This window comes from Vigna unguiculata, chromosome 4 (assembly GCF_037176805.1).
Source record: "Vigna unguiculata cultivar grain cowpea cultivar isolate G323 ecotype 2 chromosome 4, ASM3717680v1, whole genome shotgun sequence".
Lineage (NCBI taxonomy): Eukaryota > Viridiplantae > Streptophyta > Magnoliopsida > Fabales > Fabaceae > Vigna > Vigna unguiculata.
The window spans coordinates 23,698,731-23,719,549 of NC_140795.1; the positions used below are offsets into that span (position 1 = coordinate 23,698,731).

A 20,819-nucleotide genomic window follows, 5' to 3' on the forward strand; every position below is an offset into this window, starting at 1 on the left:
TCAGCAGCGGCACCGGAAGAACCTCCTCGAGGTGCGTGCAGTGGCGATGCAGGCAGACTGAACAGAATCGTAGTGGACGTAGGTGATGGTTGCTCGAAGAACACGTAGCGGCTCCGGTGACAGTGCACGACTCCTCAACAGTGATGTGATGGTGGTGGTTGGTCGAAGAAGAAGAAGAAGCCGCAACGGTGCGGTGCAAGCGACGAAACGATAGCTTGGAGCGTCGGAGGTGTGCAGAATGGTGGGAGCTGTGCGTTGGAGGTGTGCTGGAGGGTGGGAGCTGTGCGGGACGGTGGCGTTGGTCGTTGGAGAAGATGAAGGCTGGCCGGAGATGTTGAAGGCTCGCAGAAGAAATCGGAGAAGGTCGCTGCATAATGAAGAAATTGGGGTTTTTTAACCCTACGAAGGGATACTGCCTCGGTTATTCGAAACCGAGGCATATTGTATCCTTACTGCCTCGAGTAGGCACTCGCCCAAGGCCTATTCTCTCACTACTGCCTCGGTTATTAGAGAACCGAGGCATATTGCTTCAGTAAAAAAAAATTCAAATTATGGGTCAACGCTGTGGTCAAAATTTTTACTTGTCTCTATTGCCTCGGTTAAAAGAGAATCGAGGCATATTACTTCAAGAAAATAAATTAATTAATTAATTTATGGGTCAACGCGTGAGTCAAAATTTTTTTTAGGCATATGCCTTAGTTAGTATGACAACCGAGGCATAAAAGATGAATTTAATTACAAAACTACCACCGTGTGCTTATATGCAGCGGGTCCGCAGGAACCGAGGCATATACTGCGATGTAAAAGCTCTATAATGTACTAGTGGGAACAAAAAGTGGACAAAATTTTTACCATTCATGTAGTTAGTGATCAAAAGCAAGTAGATTTGGTAGTCTTAGAGTTTGAGGATTATGCCATGACTTGGTGGCATCAATTATGTGTGGACAATATTAACCAAGAGTCACTCGCGACTTCTTGCAGGAACCTTAAAAATTTGATGCGCGCTAGATTTGTTCCTTCCTACTGTAGGAGGGAGACTCTTTTGAAGCTCCAAAGGCTTCAACAAGGGTCCATGTGTGGGAATGAATTGATAACACTGTCGTTGACGCGTTCAAATTAATACTACTTATCTATAACAACTTCACTATTGTTAAGAAAGTAGTCAACAAAATAGTAAGGGTAAAGTAACCCAAATTATCTTCTATCATAAAGATAAAGAAAACCGCAAGGTCCAATTTTTCTTTCCTCTCTTCTTGGTTTAGCCAAACTTCTTCACTTTTTCAAGCTTTTCTTGCCGTCTTCATGTAATGCTTGGCCTGAATTTTTGTGCTTTTGATAATTTCTTATTCTTTGATTTATCTTTAAGGTGTCATGAAGCTTTAATCAATTTATTTCCACACCTCTAAATGAGCTTAAAACTTAACTTCAGCTGCATCAACAAACGTTAAAATATCCAAAAATAATTTATGCACAAATTTGATAACGCTGTCGTTGACGCGTTCAAATTAATACTACTTATCTATAACAACTTCAGTATTGTTAAGAAAGTAGTCAACAAAATAGTAAGGGTAAAGTAACCCAAAGTCGTCTCCCAACGAACACAGAATTGATTTTTAACAAATTAGTTCTTATAAAACTATACAAAGCGGTTAGTCAAACAAAATAAAAAATATAGGGGATTCAGATAAACAAAGATAGAAATAAAATTTAAAAGATAAAAAGAAATAAAAACAATAGAAAAGAAAATAGATTGATTCCATTGCTTTTTCTTGCCGTCTTCATGTAATGCTTGGCCTGAATTTTTGTGCTTTTGATAATTTCTTATTCTTTGATTTATCTTTAAGGTGTCATGAAGCTTTAATCAATTTATTTCCACACCTCTAAATGAGCTTAAAACTTAACTTCAGCTGCATCAACAAACATTAAAATATCCAAAAATAATTTATGCAGCTAAAAATCACTTTTTAAGACATTTTTATCACACAAGCTCAAACAACCTAATTATCAAAATTATCAATTAAATCACTCTTTAGGCACACAAATTCAATTAAATACCCAGAATTAAACATTAAATGAGGGCAAAAATACGTCCTCATCATACCCACACACTTATCCTTTTGCACTCCTGGGCAAAATCAAACAATTTCAAAACTTAATCTGAGGTATTTTTTTCACATCAACACTGGATCAAAGGAATGAACATCACTGGAGACAAATCAATACTCTAGAGATCAAATTATCATGTATATACAAATAGAAAGGTTCTATTTTTCACACATGAGTTAATCTTTTGAATTCACAAGACAATCAATTATAAAAGAAAGCACTCAAGTTAAATGTGTATTTTCTCACCAAAATTCTCTCAAGTGTTTTGGCTTGTGTTTTCACTCAAAATACTCATGTAAGTAAACTCTCATAATACTTAACAAGACTCTAATATTCACAAACTTTCAGAAAATATGCATTCAAAGATCATGAGGACTTTTCACAGGTTATAATGGGGCTAAGGCAAAGGTAGGAAAAAATTTAAGATTTTTGGGATTTTGAAATTAAAATATAGAAAGATAATGGAGCATAATTTCAAAAACAACTCCTTTTCGTTTATTGCTTTGTTGCTCTCTCTTTCTTTTAGAAAGCAATTATTTCAACACTTTTTCATCAATAATTTTTCCTTTTGCCATTTTTATTAATTTGTGGGTGAGGTACTCACCCACACACTTTATTCCTCAACCATTCCTGAACATAATCCATTAGCTCCTTCTTTCTTCCTAAGGTAGAATATGGTCTTTTTCTTTTCAAGGTTATGCAATAGGCTTAAAACAAGAAAAAGAGGTTTAAAGCTCAAAGGGGCTACCAATGGATTAATATCAAGGTGGGCTTATTTGGCCAAGTAGCTAAAACAAAAAATGCCTCAGTCATATCAAATCATGCATATTCACCTAAGATGCAAAACAAAAGAGTCAAGCTAAACATTTAAGTATAAACAAACATGAGCAAGTCACTCAAGAAAAAATATAGGAATGGCACATGGCGGTCCATCCTTTACATTAAAGCTCAAGACTCACAAGGTCAAATTCTTTCACAAAAGATTTAATTAAGAAATTCTCAAATCAACTCAATTAGCAAATCATAGAAACAATCCACTCATATCAACATGACTTTTATTTTTCCCGAATTATGATCATCCCAATTATTGAATCAAATCCCAAAATCCAATGTCAATATGTTTTATTGAAAGCAGGGAAATATTTTTGTGGATTTCTTATGAGACATATTGTTTAAAAGTTTCCCTTAGTAAAAAGTTAATACTTTCACAATTTTCTCAAAAAGAAATCACAATTTTTTTTCTTTTTAAATGAAAACAAAAACAAAAAATTGAAAAACATAAAAAAAGAAAAAAAAATCCTAGCTACAGTTTGTCTCCCCCTCACTTATTTCAAAAAAAAAAAACTGTCCTTGATGGACTTATTTTGGGGAGGAAACAGAAATTTTTTTTTGATTTCTGGCTCAATCTGGCCATATGTCAAAATTTATTTTCTTTAATTTTATAAAGTACAAGTCAGCTTGTACAATTTTATTAAAGAAAACAAAAACACATATTTTTGAAAATTTTTTAATATTTTTAAAATTAAAAACAGAAACAAAAAACAAACATGCATGCAAATTAACTTTTCTATCAACAATGATTTCAAAAGAATTTGAATCTAAGCTTTTTACCTGTTGTAGCAACCTTTCTTCTTTTTCTGCAGCCATGTCAACAAAGATAACCACTGAAAACTTATTTGCATCATTCACATCAACAAACTTGATGTGTGGAGTGTGTGGCTTCAACTCAACTTGAGCATCATCAGGTGCATTCAGATGGTTAAATGGATCATCAGTAATCCTCATAATTTTATCTTCTGAGCAAAATTTTTCACCTGGTGTTGTTGACTCTGCTGCTTCATCATTAACCAAGCCAGTTGCAATAGTAGATGCTTCAGCTGCATCTTCGAATAATGTAGGCTCTTCAACTGCACTTGGTTCCTCCATTGTATTGTTCTCACAACTTTGCTCTTGAAAATGATCATTTATACTCATATCCTCATCAACGGGTACAACTTTATATTCACATTGAGCATCGTCAACATATCCATCAGTAGATATGTTTGTGTGAGAATCTTTAATTTCTTCATCAACTTCAGCAAAATCCTTAATATGTCCATCAGTAGACATATTACTATGACAATTATTATATCCATCAGTAGATATATCAATGTGATATGACTCCACCATTGGTTTTTCAGACTGACTCTGCAAGCTTTGTTTGGCGGCATTCATCATCTCTTTTTGATCTGTCTGATTCATCTTCATCATTTCAGTCATCATATTCATCATATCTTCCAAAGTGACCTTTCTCACTGCATCATTCATTAGCTGACTCAAATCTTCAGACATTTGTTCAGCTCTGATGGCCAACTTCAGAAGCACATCTTTGATTTCATGACGAAGTTTGTTAAAATCTGGATTTTCAGGAAATATCTGATAGTGTTGAGGGGTAGTATTAACAGTTACAAGTAATTCTATGAAGTTGTTCTTACTTGCATCCCTCAACATATCAGACAATATTTGCTTATTTTCATACCACTCTTGCTCAATATTTCTACATCATTGATCAACTCGCAACCTTTCATCTATGGACTCTAATTTCTCTATAACTTCACCCATTAATATCATAACTTCCCTCTAGGATGGTCCATTGGTTGCTTCAACTTGCTGTGGTGGTACATATTGTTGCTGAACACTATTTGGAGCATATGGTTGCTGAGGTGGACACTCAGAATATGGTTGTTGCTCATATCCCAAAAAAGATGATCTAGGATATATATCATTAAATTGTCGTAAAGTTAACCCACTTGTATCAGGTGCAGAAGTAGGTGTGACAATTTGTTGCTGATAATCATATGAATCACGTGGTTGCTGTGGATAGTAATCATAATTCACTTGAAAATCACACTGTTGATTATTTTCATATGAAAAACTATTTTGCATTTTTGAAAGAGGTTTTCTGAAAAGAAATAAGTTGAAAGCTTGTTGAGTAGACTTCCAGGAAAGAGAGGTGCGTCTCAATGGACAACTTAAGTACCTTGTCTTTCCTTAGCCAAAGTTTTTCCCAACTAGTTTCACAAATTTCCCAACAAAATTCCTCAAACAAAAACTATGCTTAAAAAAAATAACTAAATAAAATAAAATAACTAAAGAAAAAAAAAATCTTAGGACAGAAATTGAGAAAAGAAAATGTTATAAACAAAAAATAAAAATCAAAAATAAAAAAATAAAATCAAAAGAATAAAAATAAAAATAAGAACTAAAATGATAAAAATTCTAACCGTGTTCCCCGGCAACGGCGCCAAATTTGATAACGCTGTCGTTGACGCGTTCAAATTAATACTAATTCTCTATAACAACTTCAGTATTGTTAAGAAAGTAGTCAACAAAATAGTAAGGGTAAAGTAACCCAAAGTCGTCTCCCAACGAACACAGAATTGATTTTTAACAAATTAGTTCTTATAAAACTATACAAAGCGGTTAGTCAAACAAAATAAAAAATATAGGGGATTCAGATAAACAAAGATAGAAATAAAATTTAAAAGATAAAAAGAGATAAAAACAATAGAAAAGAAAATAGATTGATTCCATTGCTTTTTCTTGCCGTCTTCATGTAATGCTTGGCCTGAATTTTTGTGCTTTTGATAATTTCTTATTCTTTGATTTATCTTTAAGGTGTCATGAAGCTTTAATCAATTTATTTCCACACCTCTAAATGAGCTTAAAACTTAACTTCAGCTGCATCAACAAACGTTAAAATATCCAAAAATAATTTATGCAGCTAAAAATCACTTTTTAAGACATTTTTATCACACAAGCTCAAAAAACCTAATTATCAAAATTATCAATTAAATCACTCTTTAGGCACACAAATTCAATTAAATACCCAGAATTAAACATTAAATGAGGGCAAAAATACGTACTCATCATGAATATTACAAGTTGATGGACTCCATGCTTCTAAAAGTAGGACTCCAATTTGAAAGTGAAGAGGAAAAGGTAGCTAGATTTGTGAGTGGGTTAAGGAGGGACATACAAGATTTAGTAGAGTTATATAAGTACTCCTCTCTTGACAAAGTTTTACATTTGGCTACCAAAGTTGAAACTCAATTGCAAAAGAAAAAAGAGGCCAAAAGGAGTGGTTCATACAATGACTACTATTCTAGTACTTGGAAAGATAAAGAAAGAAAACATGATAAATCACCACCCAAGAGTTCCCAAGACCCACCTCCTAAGACTAATTAGTTTAGGCCTTCTAATGAAACTCCTAATTTTTCTCAAGGTACATGGACACGTTCTATAAAATGTTTTAAGTGTTTGGGATATGGGCACATAGCTTCAAATTGTCCTACCAAAAGAACCATGGCCTTAAACCTTAAAAAAGAAGTAGAGAGTGAACATTCTTCTCCCCCTTCCCCCAAAAGTACTTCTTCCCACACTTCTTCTTCAAGTGAAAGGATTAAACCCCTTGAAGGTGGATTGTTAATGATAAGGCACCAACTAAAATAAGTTTCCAAGGAACATGACCCTTCTCAAAGGCAAAACCTTTTTCATTCAAGGTGGCATATCAAAGACAAACTATGTCCCCTCCTCATAGATAATGGAAGTTGTGTAAATGTGGCTAGCACAAGGGTTGTGGACAAGCTTGGCTTGAAAACTATCCCTCATGCCAAGCCCTACAAGCTATCATGGATTAAGAAAAAAGACATTAAAGTAACTCAACAACTCCTCATTAACTTTTCAATTGGAAATTTTAAAGATGAGGTGTTATGTGATTTTGTGCCTATAGAAGAAACAAATATTTTGTTAGGTAGGCCATGGCAATTTGATAGAAAAATATTTTATGATGGCCATGCTAACACCTATGCTTTCCCCTTCCAAGGCAAGAAGTTCACATTCCTACCTCTCTTACCCAATCAAGAAAATGAGGACCAAAATAAAGTGAACGATAAGAGAAAAGATGAAAAAGAAAAAGAGCAAGTTACCTCCAAAGTGTTACTTGCCTCTAAAAAAATATTTCCAAAGCAAGATGGACATCACCATTCTTCCTTCTCTTGCATGAGAAGAAGAGTTGTATAGAAAAGAGGGATGGCCTAACCAAAGCTAGGGGTAGTACCCTTAGAAAAGATGGAACAAGATCTCATAAAAAGGAGGCGCAAAACCTCCCCCAAATCAAGTCAAGCTCCATCTATAAAGGCTTAAAGAATTTGTGGTCAAATTCTCTCCACAAAACTCCAAATGCGTTGGTTCTTTCTTTTTTTCTGGAAACTAGACTCAAAGGGCTTTCTTTTGACACCAAAAATGTAATTTTTTGACCGCTGAGCTGGTGCAGTTTAATGTTTTAAAATCGTCACATTTTCTACCCGCACTGTTTTTGTGTGTAATGGAAGTGCATTTGAACCATACAAAGATAGCTATAACAAGACTAGGTTACCACATGAAAAACACCATATTCAAGATAACCTAGGCTCTAGATACCAAATGATGAAGGATTAACTTGTTTCCTTTTCAGATTATGAATATGGTGAACAGTTGTTTAAAGAAAACTCAAGGAAATGCCCACTGGACATGAAGATAGCAAGCTATCTAGATGTGAAGGTTCCTTTCCACTGGCATTGCTTTCTTACTCCTAATTAACCTACAAAGCAAATAAACATGGATTAGCATGTTGGCTTAAGTCAAGTCAACTATAGTCAATAAGTCAAACCTAGTTAAAGGTCAACAAGTCAACTAAAGTTGATTCAACTAAGTTAACTTAGGGAATTAAAAATAACAAACACAAATGAAAGGGATGAAGGATTAGTGAACTTCCTTTCTAAACATGCTTAGTCTTTTTAAGCATGTGATGAAGGATTATCTTGTTTCCGTTTAGAGTTATGAATATGGTGAAGTTGTTTAAGAAAGCTTTTTGAAAATTCCCACTGGACATTAAGATAGCATGCTATCTAGATGTGAAGGTTCATTTCTCAAGCTCATGAAAGGAAGAAAAGAGTTGGATTCAAGCTTAAACACACATAGCAATAACAACACTAAAGAGCAAAATGAAAGAAGAAACAATAAAAATGGAAAGCATAGAAGATGAAGAATGGAAGAAGCACGCCACTCATAGGGGGGGATCTAAGCCAACTAAGCCCTAGAGATGAGTGATGGTGCCGCCACTTGCAAGCAAGATAAGGCAAAGGTGAGTTCACTTCTAGGAAGGAGTGCTCACGAAAATTGGTGGTGGAATGTACAAAGTTTATAACAAAATGATCAACCCTTTTACAAGACAAGGAGCACCCTTTAAATAGGAGTTCATAGGGGTCCTTAAGCAAATACAAAAACATGAAAAAGGATTAACTAGCAAACCTTAAACCTAATGTGAGAGTGAGTCTTGGCCAAGTGAAGGGAGATGATTGGTGGAGGCATTCCCATGAGGATTCTAGGCCAACAGAGGAAGGAGACCAAGTGACCTTCTAAGGCATAAACCACAAAGGCCAAAGGAGACAAGGTACATGTCTACTTTTGCTTTTGCTTTATGCTTTTTGCTTTCCTCTCTCTTCCACTTCATCCAAGTGCTCCAATCACCAAGTGCCACCTAGCCATGCTCTACTTTCTCTTAATTACCTACAAAACAAGACAAACAAGGATTAGCATGTTGGTTTAAGTTAATCTAATCTTGGTCAAAGGTCAACTTTGGATCAAAGTCAACCAGTCAACCAAAATAAATCAACTAGAAACCAACTTAGGGAATTCAAACTAAAGTAATGCAAAACAAAGATAAAGGTGATGGAATAGAAGACTCCCCTCTAGACATGCTTCTAGTGATCCTTCTTGAGGGAGTTTCTAAGAAGGTGGTCATGCCTTCATCATCCTCCCCTTCTTGGAGAGAATTCGACCACGAATTCTTAAACCTTACATCAAAAGGAGAAAGGTCACAAACATTAAATGAGTTATTTATGTTGTAGCTTGGGGGTAAGTCTAACTCATAAGCATTGTTGTTAATTCTCCTAATGACTTGAAAGGGGCCATCCCCTCTAGGGAGGAGCTTAGACTTCCTTTGAGTAGGGAACCTCTCCTTTCTCAAATGAAGCCAAACCCAATCTCCCTCTTGGAAGATGACTTCCTTTCTTCCCTTATTACCATCCTCTTGTTGTTTTTTAACTCTCCACTCAATGGTTTCCTTGACTTGTGAATGCAAGTCTTGGATGTACTTGGCTTTGGCCTCACCATCTTGGCAAGTTTATGCCTCATGAGTGGGTAGGGGAAGAAGGTCTAAGGGAGTTAGGGGATTGAACCCATTCACAACCTCAAAAGGGGAATGAGAAGTAGTGGAATGCACAACCCTATTGTAGGCAAACTCTTTGTGGGGAAGAAGTTCCTCCCACTCTCTAATGTTTTGCACTATCATACATCTTAGCATTTGCCCTAGGGTTCTATTAACCACCTCGGTTTGGCCATCACTTTGGGGATGACAAGTGGTGGAGAAAAGAAGCTTGGTGCCAAGTTTACCCCACAAGGTTCTCCAAAAATGGCTTAGGAATTTGGAGTCCCTATCACTTACAATGGACCTAGGTAGGCCATGTAGTCTTACCACTTCCTTGAAGAAAAGATTTGCAATATAAGTTGCATCATCAATCTTATGGCCAGGAATGAAATGGGCCATCTTAGAGAACCTATCCACCACTACAAAAATGGAATCCCTACCTTTTTTGGTCCTTGGGAGGCCTAAGACAAAATCCATAGAAATGTCAACCCAAGGCTTGGAAGGGATAGGCAAGGGGGTGTAAAGACCATGGGGTTGGACTCTAGACTTGGCTTTCATGCATGCTATGCAACCTTTGCAATGCCTATCTACATGCTTCCTCATGTGAGGCCAATAGAAGTGTTCTTTCAAGACTTCCAAAGTCTTGTTTGGCCCAAAATGCCCCATTAATTGATGAAGGATTATGTTGTTTTCTTTTAAGATTATTGAATATGGTGTGAGTTGATTAAGAAAACCAAGGAAATCCCCACTGGACATTAAGATAGCAAGCTATCTAGATGTGAAGGTTCCTTTCCAAGGTTCTAGAGAGGAGGAGAATGGATTGATGGGGAGTAAGAAATCAAAAAGAAAAAACATATAATAGAAACAATATAAACCAAGAAGAGTAAAGAAACATAAAATGAAAAGCAAGGGAAATGGGAGGAATGGAGGATTCACGCCACTACAAGGCTAGGCTAGAAGAAGCCATGACAACCTTGAAGATGAGTGGTGTATGCCGCCACTTGCCAAGGCAAGATAAGGCTTGAAAGAACTCCACTCCCTAAGGAGGAATGCTCTCACAAAAGGTTGAAACACAAAGTGTATAATTTCTCCAAAATGTTCAACCCTTTTACATGTCTAGGAGCACCCCTTATATAGAAGAGTTTAGGGGCCTCTAAGCAAATAAAAGATACATAAGGATGTCTCTACAAAAACCTAACCCTAGCTTCTAGAAACTAGGTCAAATAAGGTTACAAAAATGAGAGACAAAAGAGCCACTATGGTGTGTGTGATATCGCTGTCGTTAGGCGATCAAATTACCACTACTTTAGCAACTTCAGTATTGCCAGTTTGTAGTGAAGAAAATAGTTAGGGTTAAGATAACCCTGAGTCGTCTCACAACGAATACGGAATTGATCTCAAATATTTGATTCTCAAAAATGCAATTAAAACTAGCAACTATAAAATAGGGGGGTTTGATATGCAAAGATAATGACACGGAAGATTGTAAACACAATAATAGTAAATAGGTTAATTCCACTGCTTTTTCTAAATAAGATTCTTCATTGGTTATCTAGAGATTATTGTTAAATTAATTATTGTTGTTGTTTTACAAATCAATCAATGTAAAGACTCAATTCATTTGTTGGCATCCTCACTTTTAATCAAAGTACAGTCTCAATTAAAAGTGGGAATTATTAGATTGTCCATAGTAAATTCAATCAAAGTACAGTCTCAATTAATTTTACTATGCCTAATCATGTCTATTCCTTTGTTTCTTTACCAAATAGAAAACTTAATTAATCAAAGTAAAGTCTTGACTAATTTTAGTTAAAGTAATTACCTCTAATCAAATTAAAGTCTCAATTATTGGCAAAAACTTATTTAATCAAATGAAAGTTTCTAAACAAAATCAAAGTAAAGTCTCAATTTTATTTAAAAACCTTTTAACTCATATGATTAGCATGCATGTAGATTTAAAATCATTATTTTCTATTCGATTAAGAAGCAAAGGACATAGATAAACAGAAAAACCACAACAATAATCAATATAACAAAACATATAAATTCATCTAACCTCAGAATCCATTTAAGAAATTACAGTGGAATCAACCCTAAAAGCTTAGCCCTCCATGGCTTTGATGGAATACATGATGATATGAAGGAAAGAAAATAAAAGAAAGAATGAGAGATGTGGTGGAGACGGTATTTTCCAAAACCAGAGAGTTCTAAGTGTTTAAGTTGTGTGTTGTAAATTGTCAGTCTCTCTGCTCCCTTAAGTCTCTTTATATAGGCTTCCACTGGACTTTGGGCTTTATCTGTTAGTTCCTAAAATCTTTTATTTTTATTTAATTAATTAGCAACTTAATTCCTGTCCAATTTCCAATTCTGCCCCTCGCATTTAAGCATTTTTACAAAATTGACCAGAATTTGACCAGAGTTTGACCAGTTTGACCAGAGTTGACCAATTGACCAAATTTGACCAATTTGACTGTGCAATCAGAGGCTGACACGTGGCGCAGAGTACACTTTCCAGAATTAGGGTTTCACTTTCACACTCTCCTCCCTCCCTCGTGACGGCAATGGCGGCAGGCTTCTTCTTCTTCTCCTCCGGCGACGCTGCTGTAATGGAAATGGCGGAACTCGTGCTATAGAGGTTGCGTTTCATTTCCGGCGTGGTGGTGTTCGCTGCTATGGAGATGGAGGTGGTTGTGGCAGCTGCGCAGGTCGCGCTGGCGGATGCGCTGCGGAGAAGGTTCGCGGTGGTGGTATGCGGAGCTGGAGCAGGTGCAATGGTGCGGTGCAGATCTGCATTTCTGCTGTAATGGAGGTTCTGCAACGTTAATGGTAGCTAAAAGAGGTGCTGCGATGGCGTTCTGGTTCGCGCGTTCTGGTTCGCGCAAAGATCTGTGACGGCCGCGACTGGTCATGCTGGTTGCACGTTGCAGGTGCTGTTTCCGGCGTGAACGAAGAAGATGATGGAGAGAAAATGGAGGTGTGGAGGTTCTGCAGATTCGTGGTGGTCGCGGCTGGTAGATGCTCGCGTTCGCTGCTGCCATGGAGAAGATGGAGAGGCATGGTGGTTGCGGCGTGACGGCGCTGGTTCGCGCAGATGGTGGTGCGTGGTGGTCGGCAAGGTTGGCGGCGGCGGCTGCCGTGGAGGGTGGAAGGAGAGGAGAAAATTAGGGTTAGGGTTTTGGGAGATGAAGATGATGACGTGGCAGAATCTGATTGGTTAATTTGGTGAGGGTAGGATTATGACACGTGGCTTGTTCTGGTTGGCTAATTTTAAGAGGTGGGGATTGCCACATGGCATAATCTGGTTGAGTGGAGTTTAAGTGGTAGGAGGGGTGCAACTTAGTGAAAACTGGGGGTGCAGAACAGGTTTTTGTGGTGCACTTGAGGGAGGAGTGTGCAAATAAAATCTGGGGGTGCATTTAGCTCCTGATTTATTCGTTTTCAGAATTTCTTAATTTTGGACTTATTTTGTAACTTTGAATATTTTAAAATCACACTATTAATTGACCAAAAATAAATTCCAGCTGCATTAACAAACGTTAGAATATCCAATAATATTTTATGCAACTAAAATCAATTTTTACGCCACTTTTACCAAAATTACTCAATAAATCCAATAATCACAAATCCTAATTAAATCAATCTTTAAGCACAGAAAATTCAATTAAATCCCCAAATTTAAATATTAAATGAGGGCAAAAATTTGAACTCATCACACACCCACACTTATCCTTTTGCACTCCTGGGCAAAATTGAAGAATTTCAAAACTTTATTCTGAGGTCTTTTATTCCATATTTTCAGTGGATTAAAGAAATGAATACAAATGGAAACAAATCAATCTTCTATAAATCATGTTGTCATGCACAAACAAATGGATAAAATTTTGTTTTTCACACATGAGTTAATCTTTTGAGTTTACAAGATAATCAAATATGAAAGAGAAACACTCAAGTTAAATATATATTTTCTCACCAAGATTCGCTCAAGTGTTTTGGCTTGTGTTTTCACTCAAAATACCCACGCAAGTAAACACTCTCAATGCTTAGCAAAACTCTAATATTCACAGCTTTCAGAAAACATGCATTCAAAAATCATGAGGACTTTTAACAGGTTATAATGAGGCCAAGGCAAAGGTAGGAAAAACTTTAGGATTTGTGTGTTTTTGAAATAGTAGGGAAGAAAGTATTATGGAGCATAGTTTCAAAATCAATCCTTACTTCTTTTTTTTCTCTTTTATCCTTTGTTTCTCTTTTTCAGACAGCAATCATTTTCATTTCAAAACTCTGTCATCAACAATTATTTTCCTTTTTGCCATTTTTACAACTTTGTGGGGGAAATACTCACCCCCACACTTTATTCCTCAACCAATCTCAACATAATCCACTAGCTCCTTCTTTCTCCCTAAGGACAAACATGGTCTTTTTCTTTTTAAGGTTTAACAATATGCTCAAAACAAGAAAAAGAGGTTTAAGCTCAAGGGGTTACCAATGGATCAATGCTATGGTTAGCTTATTTGGCCAAGTAGTTAAAAACAAGAAATGCCTCAGTCATATCAAATCATGCATGTTGCCTAAGATGCAAAACAACAGAATCAAGCTAAACATTTGAGTATCAACAAGACATGAGCAAATCACACAAGAAAAATAGGAATGACACATGGTAGTTCATCCTTACAATAAAGCTCAAAACTCACAAGGTCAAAAACTCTTTCACAAAAGATTTATTCCAGAAACTCTCAAATCAACTCAATCAGTAAATCACAGAAACAATCCATTCATAGCACATGACTCTTATTTTCCCAGAATTATGACCGTTCCAATTAGTGAATCAAATCCAAAAATCCAATGTCAATATGTTTTATTGAAAACAAAAACTTTTTTTTTTAATAAAAACAAACAGAAAACAAAATTAGAAAAGGAAAAACAAAACAAATAGAAAACGAAAACAGAAAAGGGGGAAAATCTCCCCACACCCCCACACTTTATCCATGCATTGTCCTCAATGTATTCAATATGTATAAAATGCAAAGAAAAAGTATGAAGTGTACTTACCTCCTCAAGGTGGAAGGTATGAGGGAGAAGTCAAGTTCATCCCATCCATCGTCTTGTTCAACATATCTTGATTTTCATTGAATATCCGAAGACGATGCCCATTAACTATAAAAGTTCTTGCTGAAGATTCTTCCTTGATCTCCACTGCTCCATAAGGGAAGACTTCTGTAACAATGTATGGTCCTTCCCAAGTAGAACGCAACTTACCACTCATGTGACCAAGCTTGGATTTGTATAGTAACACCTTCTGGCCTACCTTGAAATCCTTTCTAGCCACAAGCTTTTGGTCATGGAACTTCTTGGTTTTCTCTTTGTAGAACTTTGAATTTTCATAGGCTGCTAGCCTAATCTCCTCTAGTTCTTGCAACTGAAGCTTTCGCTCATTTCCTGCTTCTTCCAAATCCAAGTTGCATGCTTTCACGGCCCAATAGGCCCGATGTTCAATCTCCACAGGTAGATGACAAGCCTTTCCAAAAACCACCCTGAAAGGTGCCATACCAATAGGTGTTTTGTAGGCTGTCCTGTGTGCCTAAAGTGCTTCATCCAATCTTGTGGCCCAATCCTTTCGACTAGGCTTCACTACTTTCTCTAGTATCTTTTTAATCTCTCTGTTAGAGATCTCTGCTTATCCATTGGTTTGGGGGTGATATGGTGTAGCAATGCGATGTGTCACCCCATACTTCTTCAACATGTTCTCAAGTAGCCTATTACAGAAATGAGTCCCCTGGTCACTGATGATGGCTCGTGGTATCCCAAATCTGCAGAAAATGTTAGACCTGACAAAACTCATAACAACTCGAGAATCATTAGTCCTTGTAGCTATGGCTTCCACCCATTTGGAGACATAGTCTACAGCAAGCAAAATATAAGAAAACCCAAAAGAAGGAGGAAAAGGACCTATAAAATCAATACCCCAAATATCAAATACCTCACAATACAGCATGGGTTGTTGAGGCATTTCATCCCTTCTTGTAATGGATCTGGCTGCCCTTTGGCACTGCTCACAATTTTCATATACCCTCTGTGCATCTTTAAAAATAGTAGGCCAATATAATCCACAATCCAACACCTTCCTACCTGTTCTTTGTGTGCCATAATGTCCACCAAAAGGAGATGAATGACAGAACTCAAGCACATGAGGTATCTCGATATCTGGAACACACCTCCTTATGACTTGGTCACTACCAATGCGCCATAAAATTGGGTCTTCCCAGATATAGTACTTTGCCTCACTTTTTAGCTTGATTCTTTCATATTTGGAGAAGGAAGGAGGAATAGCAGAAACAACCAAATAATTAACAATGTCAGCAAACCAAGGTTCAGGAAACATACCTTTCACAGCAGTCAATGCTAGGAGGACTTCATCAGGAAAGTCATCCTTAATAGGAATGTTATCTTCTCCATTTTCAATCCTGCTAAGATGATCAGCTACCAAGTTATGTGCTCCACTTCTGTCTAGAATCTCAATGTCAAACTCTTGGAGCAGTAGCATCCATCTGATCAACCTTGGTTTCGAATCTGCTTTCTTCAGAAGGAATTTTAATGCTGCATGATCAGTATAAACAATTACCTTGGAACCAAGTATATACGGTCTGAATTTGTCCAAGGCAAACACAACAGCCAATAATTCCTTCTCAGTCGTGGTGTAGTTAGCCTGCGCTGTGTCCAATGTTCTGGAAGCATAATATATCACATGCGATAGCTTTCCATCTTTTTGTGCAAGCACCGCTCCTATTGCAAAGTTTGACGCATCACACATCAACTCGAATGGTAATGTCCAGTCAGGTGGCTGGATGATAGGAGTGGTGGTAAGCCCCTTTTTCAATGTATCAAATGCATCTTTGCACCTCTCTCCAAAGTCAAATACTATATCCTTTTGCAATAAGTTGGAGAGAGGGTTGGCTATCTTGCTGAAGTCCTTGATAAACCTCCTGTAAAATCCTGCATGTCCAAGAAAAGATCGAACCTCTTTCACAGAAGAGGGGTAAGGCAATTGTGAAATAATATCAATTTTAGCAGGATCTACAGATATACCATTCTTGGAAACAACGTGACCGAAAACTATACCTTGTTCCACCATAAAATGACATTTTTCAAAATTTAGAACAAGGTTAGTTTCTTCACATCTCTCAAGACTCTAGCAAGATTAGACAAGCAGTGATCAAAAGATGAACCATATACACTAAAATCATCCATAAAAACCTCAATACAATGCTCCAACAAATCTGTAAAAATACTCATCATACATCGCTGAAATGTTCCAGGAGCATTGCAAAGGCCAAATGGCATTTTCCTATAAGCATATGTACCGAATGGACAAGTAAAAGTAGTCTTATGTTGATCCTCTGGGGCAATACAAATCTGAAAATACCCAGAGAATCCATCAAGAAAACAGTAATGAGACTTACCTGCCAATCGATCTAACATCTGGTCCATGAATGGTAAAGGAAAGTGGTCCTTCCTGGTGGCCTGGTTTAGTCTTCTATAATCAATACAGACCCTCCAGCTATTCTGAATACGAGTAGGAATCAACTCGTTCTTCTCATTCTTGACCACAGTGATCCCAGATTTCTTAGGGACCACATGTACAGGACTCACCCAAGTGCTGTCAGAAATGGGATATATAATACCTGCTTGTAGCAACTTGGTGACTTCTTTCTTCACAACCTCCATCAGCTGAGGATTCAGTCTCCTCTGAGGTTGCCTCACTGGCTTAGCATCCTCCTCCAAGAGTATTTTGTGCATGCAGAAAGAAGGACTAATACCAGGAATATCTGCCAAAGTCCAGCCTATTGCTCGCTTGTGATCTTTGATAACCTACAATAGCTTTTGTTCCTGCTCATCAGTAAGCAAGGCAAATATAATAACAGGGAGTTTCCCATCCCTCTCAAGATAAACATATTTCAAATGAGATGGTAAAGGTTTCAACTCCAAAGTGGGTGGCTGTTCCACAGATGGCAACATTTTATTGCCTAAGGTAATTTCAGCCACCTCAACATCACACTTGGACGCCACAAAGGTATCAAATAGTGACACCGCGTCCTCAACATCACCTGTTTTACAATTTTCTCTTTCGTCTAAAATTGAGCCCGAAACATTCGAAGAAGAAAAATCCAAAGAAGAAGAAAAACCAGATAAAACGTCCAAAAGTCCAAAAGCATAATTGTTCACTACATTACTCAATAAATCAATACAAAACAAAGAATTGTCTTCAATTGGGTGCTTCATGGCTTCTAGCACGTTGAACTGCACCTTCTCATCTCCTATCTCCATAGTCAAGGATCCTGCATGCACGTCTATCTTGGTACGTGCTGTCATCATGAATGGTCTTCCCAAGATGATTGTGGTTGAACTCATTCCTTCATCATCCTTCATGTCTAAGATATAGAAATCTGCAGCAAAAATTAACTTGTCCACACGGACAAGCACATCTTCTAGCACACCTGCAGGGTTAACTGTGCTACGGTTGGCCAATTGAATGACCACACCAGTAGACTTAAGAGGTCCAAGATGAAGTGAAGTAAAAACAGATAAAGGCATTACATTAATGGAAGCTCCTAAATCTAACATAGCATTGTCAAACTTAGTACTACCTATAATGCAGGGAACAGAAAACATACCTGGATCCTTACACTTTTGCGGCATTCTGACTACAGGCTTCTTAATTAAGCTAGAGACATTTCTTCCCATGTTCACTACCTCTTTGTCCATAATACGCCTTTTATGTGTACATAATTCTTTGAGAAACTTGGCGTATTTAGGAATTTGTCTAACAGCATCCAACAAAGGAATGTTTATCTCCACTTTCTTGAAAGTATTCAAGATTTCTTTGTCTAACTCCTCCATCTTTTTAGTTTTTGGTTTCAAACGGTTTGGATAGGGAGGAGGAGGAGAATAAGGAGAAGGATTTTCAGAGAAAGTATTAGGGGATACCAACCTGGAGTTATCACTGGGTGCAGGCATTTCAGATGTTGCTTGTATTGCTTCATCTGATCTTCCTCTTTCATCATTAGGTACAACTTCATTGTCCTTATCTTCATCTTCTTGGGCATCCCCAAGACCTTGTATTTGCTTACCCGATCTTAAAGTAATAGCACTTACATTTCTCGGGTTGATTACAGTTTGTGCAGGCAAATTGCTCGAGCCTTGTTGAGACTTCATCTGATTTAACTCATTTGCCATTTGTCCAATCTGGTTCTGCAAGTTTTGATTGGTTGCTTCCATCGTCTGTTTCAACTCATTGATTTGTCCCTTCATCATGTCAGCCATCATTTTCATCATTGCTTCCATGTTTGAATCACCACAGGTTGCAGCTGGTTGTGGTTGTTGCCTCTGTTGAGGTGGAACATAGACTTGTTGGTGTTGAGGCTGTTGATTTCCCCATTTCTGGCTGGGATATTCCTTCCAATCTGGGTTGTACTTGTTGGAGGACAAATCATGGTTGTATTGCTGCCGAGGTGGTATATTATTGCCATAGATGTTTGCAGCATATGCCTGAGGTTGTTCATTGTCTAACGTCCCTGTCTCTTTTAACATAGAACAAGCCTCTGTAGGATGATTAGTAGAAGCACAAATTCCACATAAAGTAGAAGGGATAGGCTTTTTCTGTAAGTCTGTCAAGGTCCTTACCATGGCCGCTAAGTCATCCAACTTCTAATTTCTTGTGATCTGCAACATATGAAGCTTCTACTCTATGGGTTCCCTTCAATAGAGTTATAGAATTACTCCTTGTGGAAAATTGTTGATGGTTCGACGCCATAGTTTCAATCAATTGTCTTGCATTTGTTGGCGTTTTGTCCACCAATGACCCTCCACTTGCAGCATCTATCATTTGTCTATCCATGATACTCAATCCCTCATAAAAGTATTGAATGAGGAGATGCTCGTTTATTTGGTGATGAGGACATGAAGCACATAACTTTTTGAATCTTTCCCAATACTCGTGAAGACTTTCTCTTTCTTGTTGCCTTATCCCATAAATATCTTTGCGAATAGCAGCAACTCTAGATGCTGGAAAAAACTTTTCCAGAAATAATCTTTTCAGAGTCTCCCAAGTATTGATGGATCCTGGCGGGAGGCAGTATAACCAATTCTTAGCGGCATCTTGCAATGAGAATGGAAAAGCCTTAAGCTTGATATGTTCCTCTGTTACTGTCGTAGGTCTCATGGATGAACAAACAACATGAAATTCCTTCAAGTGATGGTATGGGTCTTCTCCTGCTAATCCATGGAATTTGGGTAAAAGATGGATTAACCCAGACTTAAGCTCACATTCTCCATCTGGATATTGGATGCACATGTTTTGTGTAATTGCTGCATCCGGTGAAGCCAACTCTCTTATTGTTCTTTCTTCCATTCTATCTTCTTGAATTTCTGGTTCAGGTGATGGATCAGAAGATATGTTAATCACCGGAGGTGATTCTAGTGGTACACTTTCAGTGGTAGGTTCAGATGATGATGGTGCTCCTTCAGTAGAACACCTGAGTTCAAGTCTCCTACGTGATTTACGCAAGTTCCTTTCAAGTTCTGAATCAAGTTGATAAAATTGACTCGGATTGGCCCGAGTCATGCACTATGCAAGTCCACCTGAAAGTGTTTCCCTGTGTGTTTTTTTTTTCTTCCTATTCTTGTTTTGGAGAAAGATTTCAAGAAAGAAATGAGTTAAGATGTCGTTGGGTCTACTCCCAGGAAAGAGAGGTGTGTCACAATGGACAACTTAAATACCAAGTCTTTCCGAGAATGAGTTTTCCAAACTAGTCTCAAAAATTTCTTAAAAGAAATTCTTAATCAAAACAAAAATAGAACTTTGCTTGGAATATATTAACAGAAAACTAGATACTACAAAATAACAAACTATATCAAACGTATATGCGTAAAATAAATAAAAAATAAAAAAAAAATGAAATAAAAATAAAATAAAATAAAATAAATAAATAAAAACAGAATCAAAATAAAAGAAATACTAACCGTATTCCCCGGCAACGGCGCCAAATTTGATATCGCTGTCGTTAGGCGATCAAATTACCACTACTTTAGCAACTTCAGTATTGCCAGTTTGTAGTGAAGAAAATAGTTAGGGTTAAGATAACCCTGAGTCGTCTCACAACGAATACGGAATTGATCTCAAATATTTGATTCTCAAAAATGCAATTAAAACTAGCAACTATAAAATAGGGGGGTTTTGATATGCAAAGATAATGACACGGAAGATTGTAAACACAATAATAGTAAATAGGTTAATTCCACTGCTTTTTCTAAATAAGATTCTTCATTGGTTATCTAGAGATTATTGTTAAATTAATTATTGTTGTTGTTTTACAAATCAATCAATGTAAAGACTCAATTCATTTGTTGGCATCCTCACTTTTAATCAAAGTACAGTCTCAATTAAAAGTGAGAATTATTAGATTGTCCATAGTAAATTCAATCAAAGTAC

At 37.1% G+C, this 20,819-nt stretch overlaps 1 pseudogene; it reads right to left on the reverse strand.

Moving 5' to 3' along the window:
* On the reverse strand, positions 1-19,682 carry LOC146886960 (uncharacterized; annotated as a pseudogene).
* Positions 19,683-20,819: the final 1,137 nt, after the last annotated feature.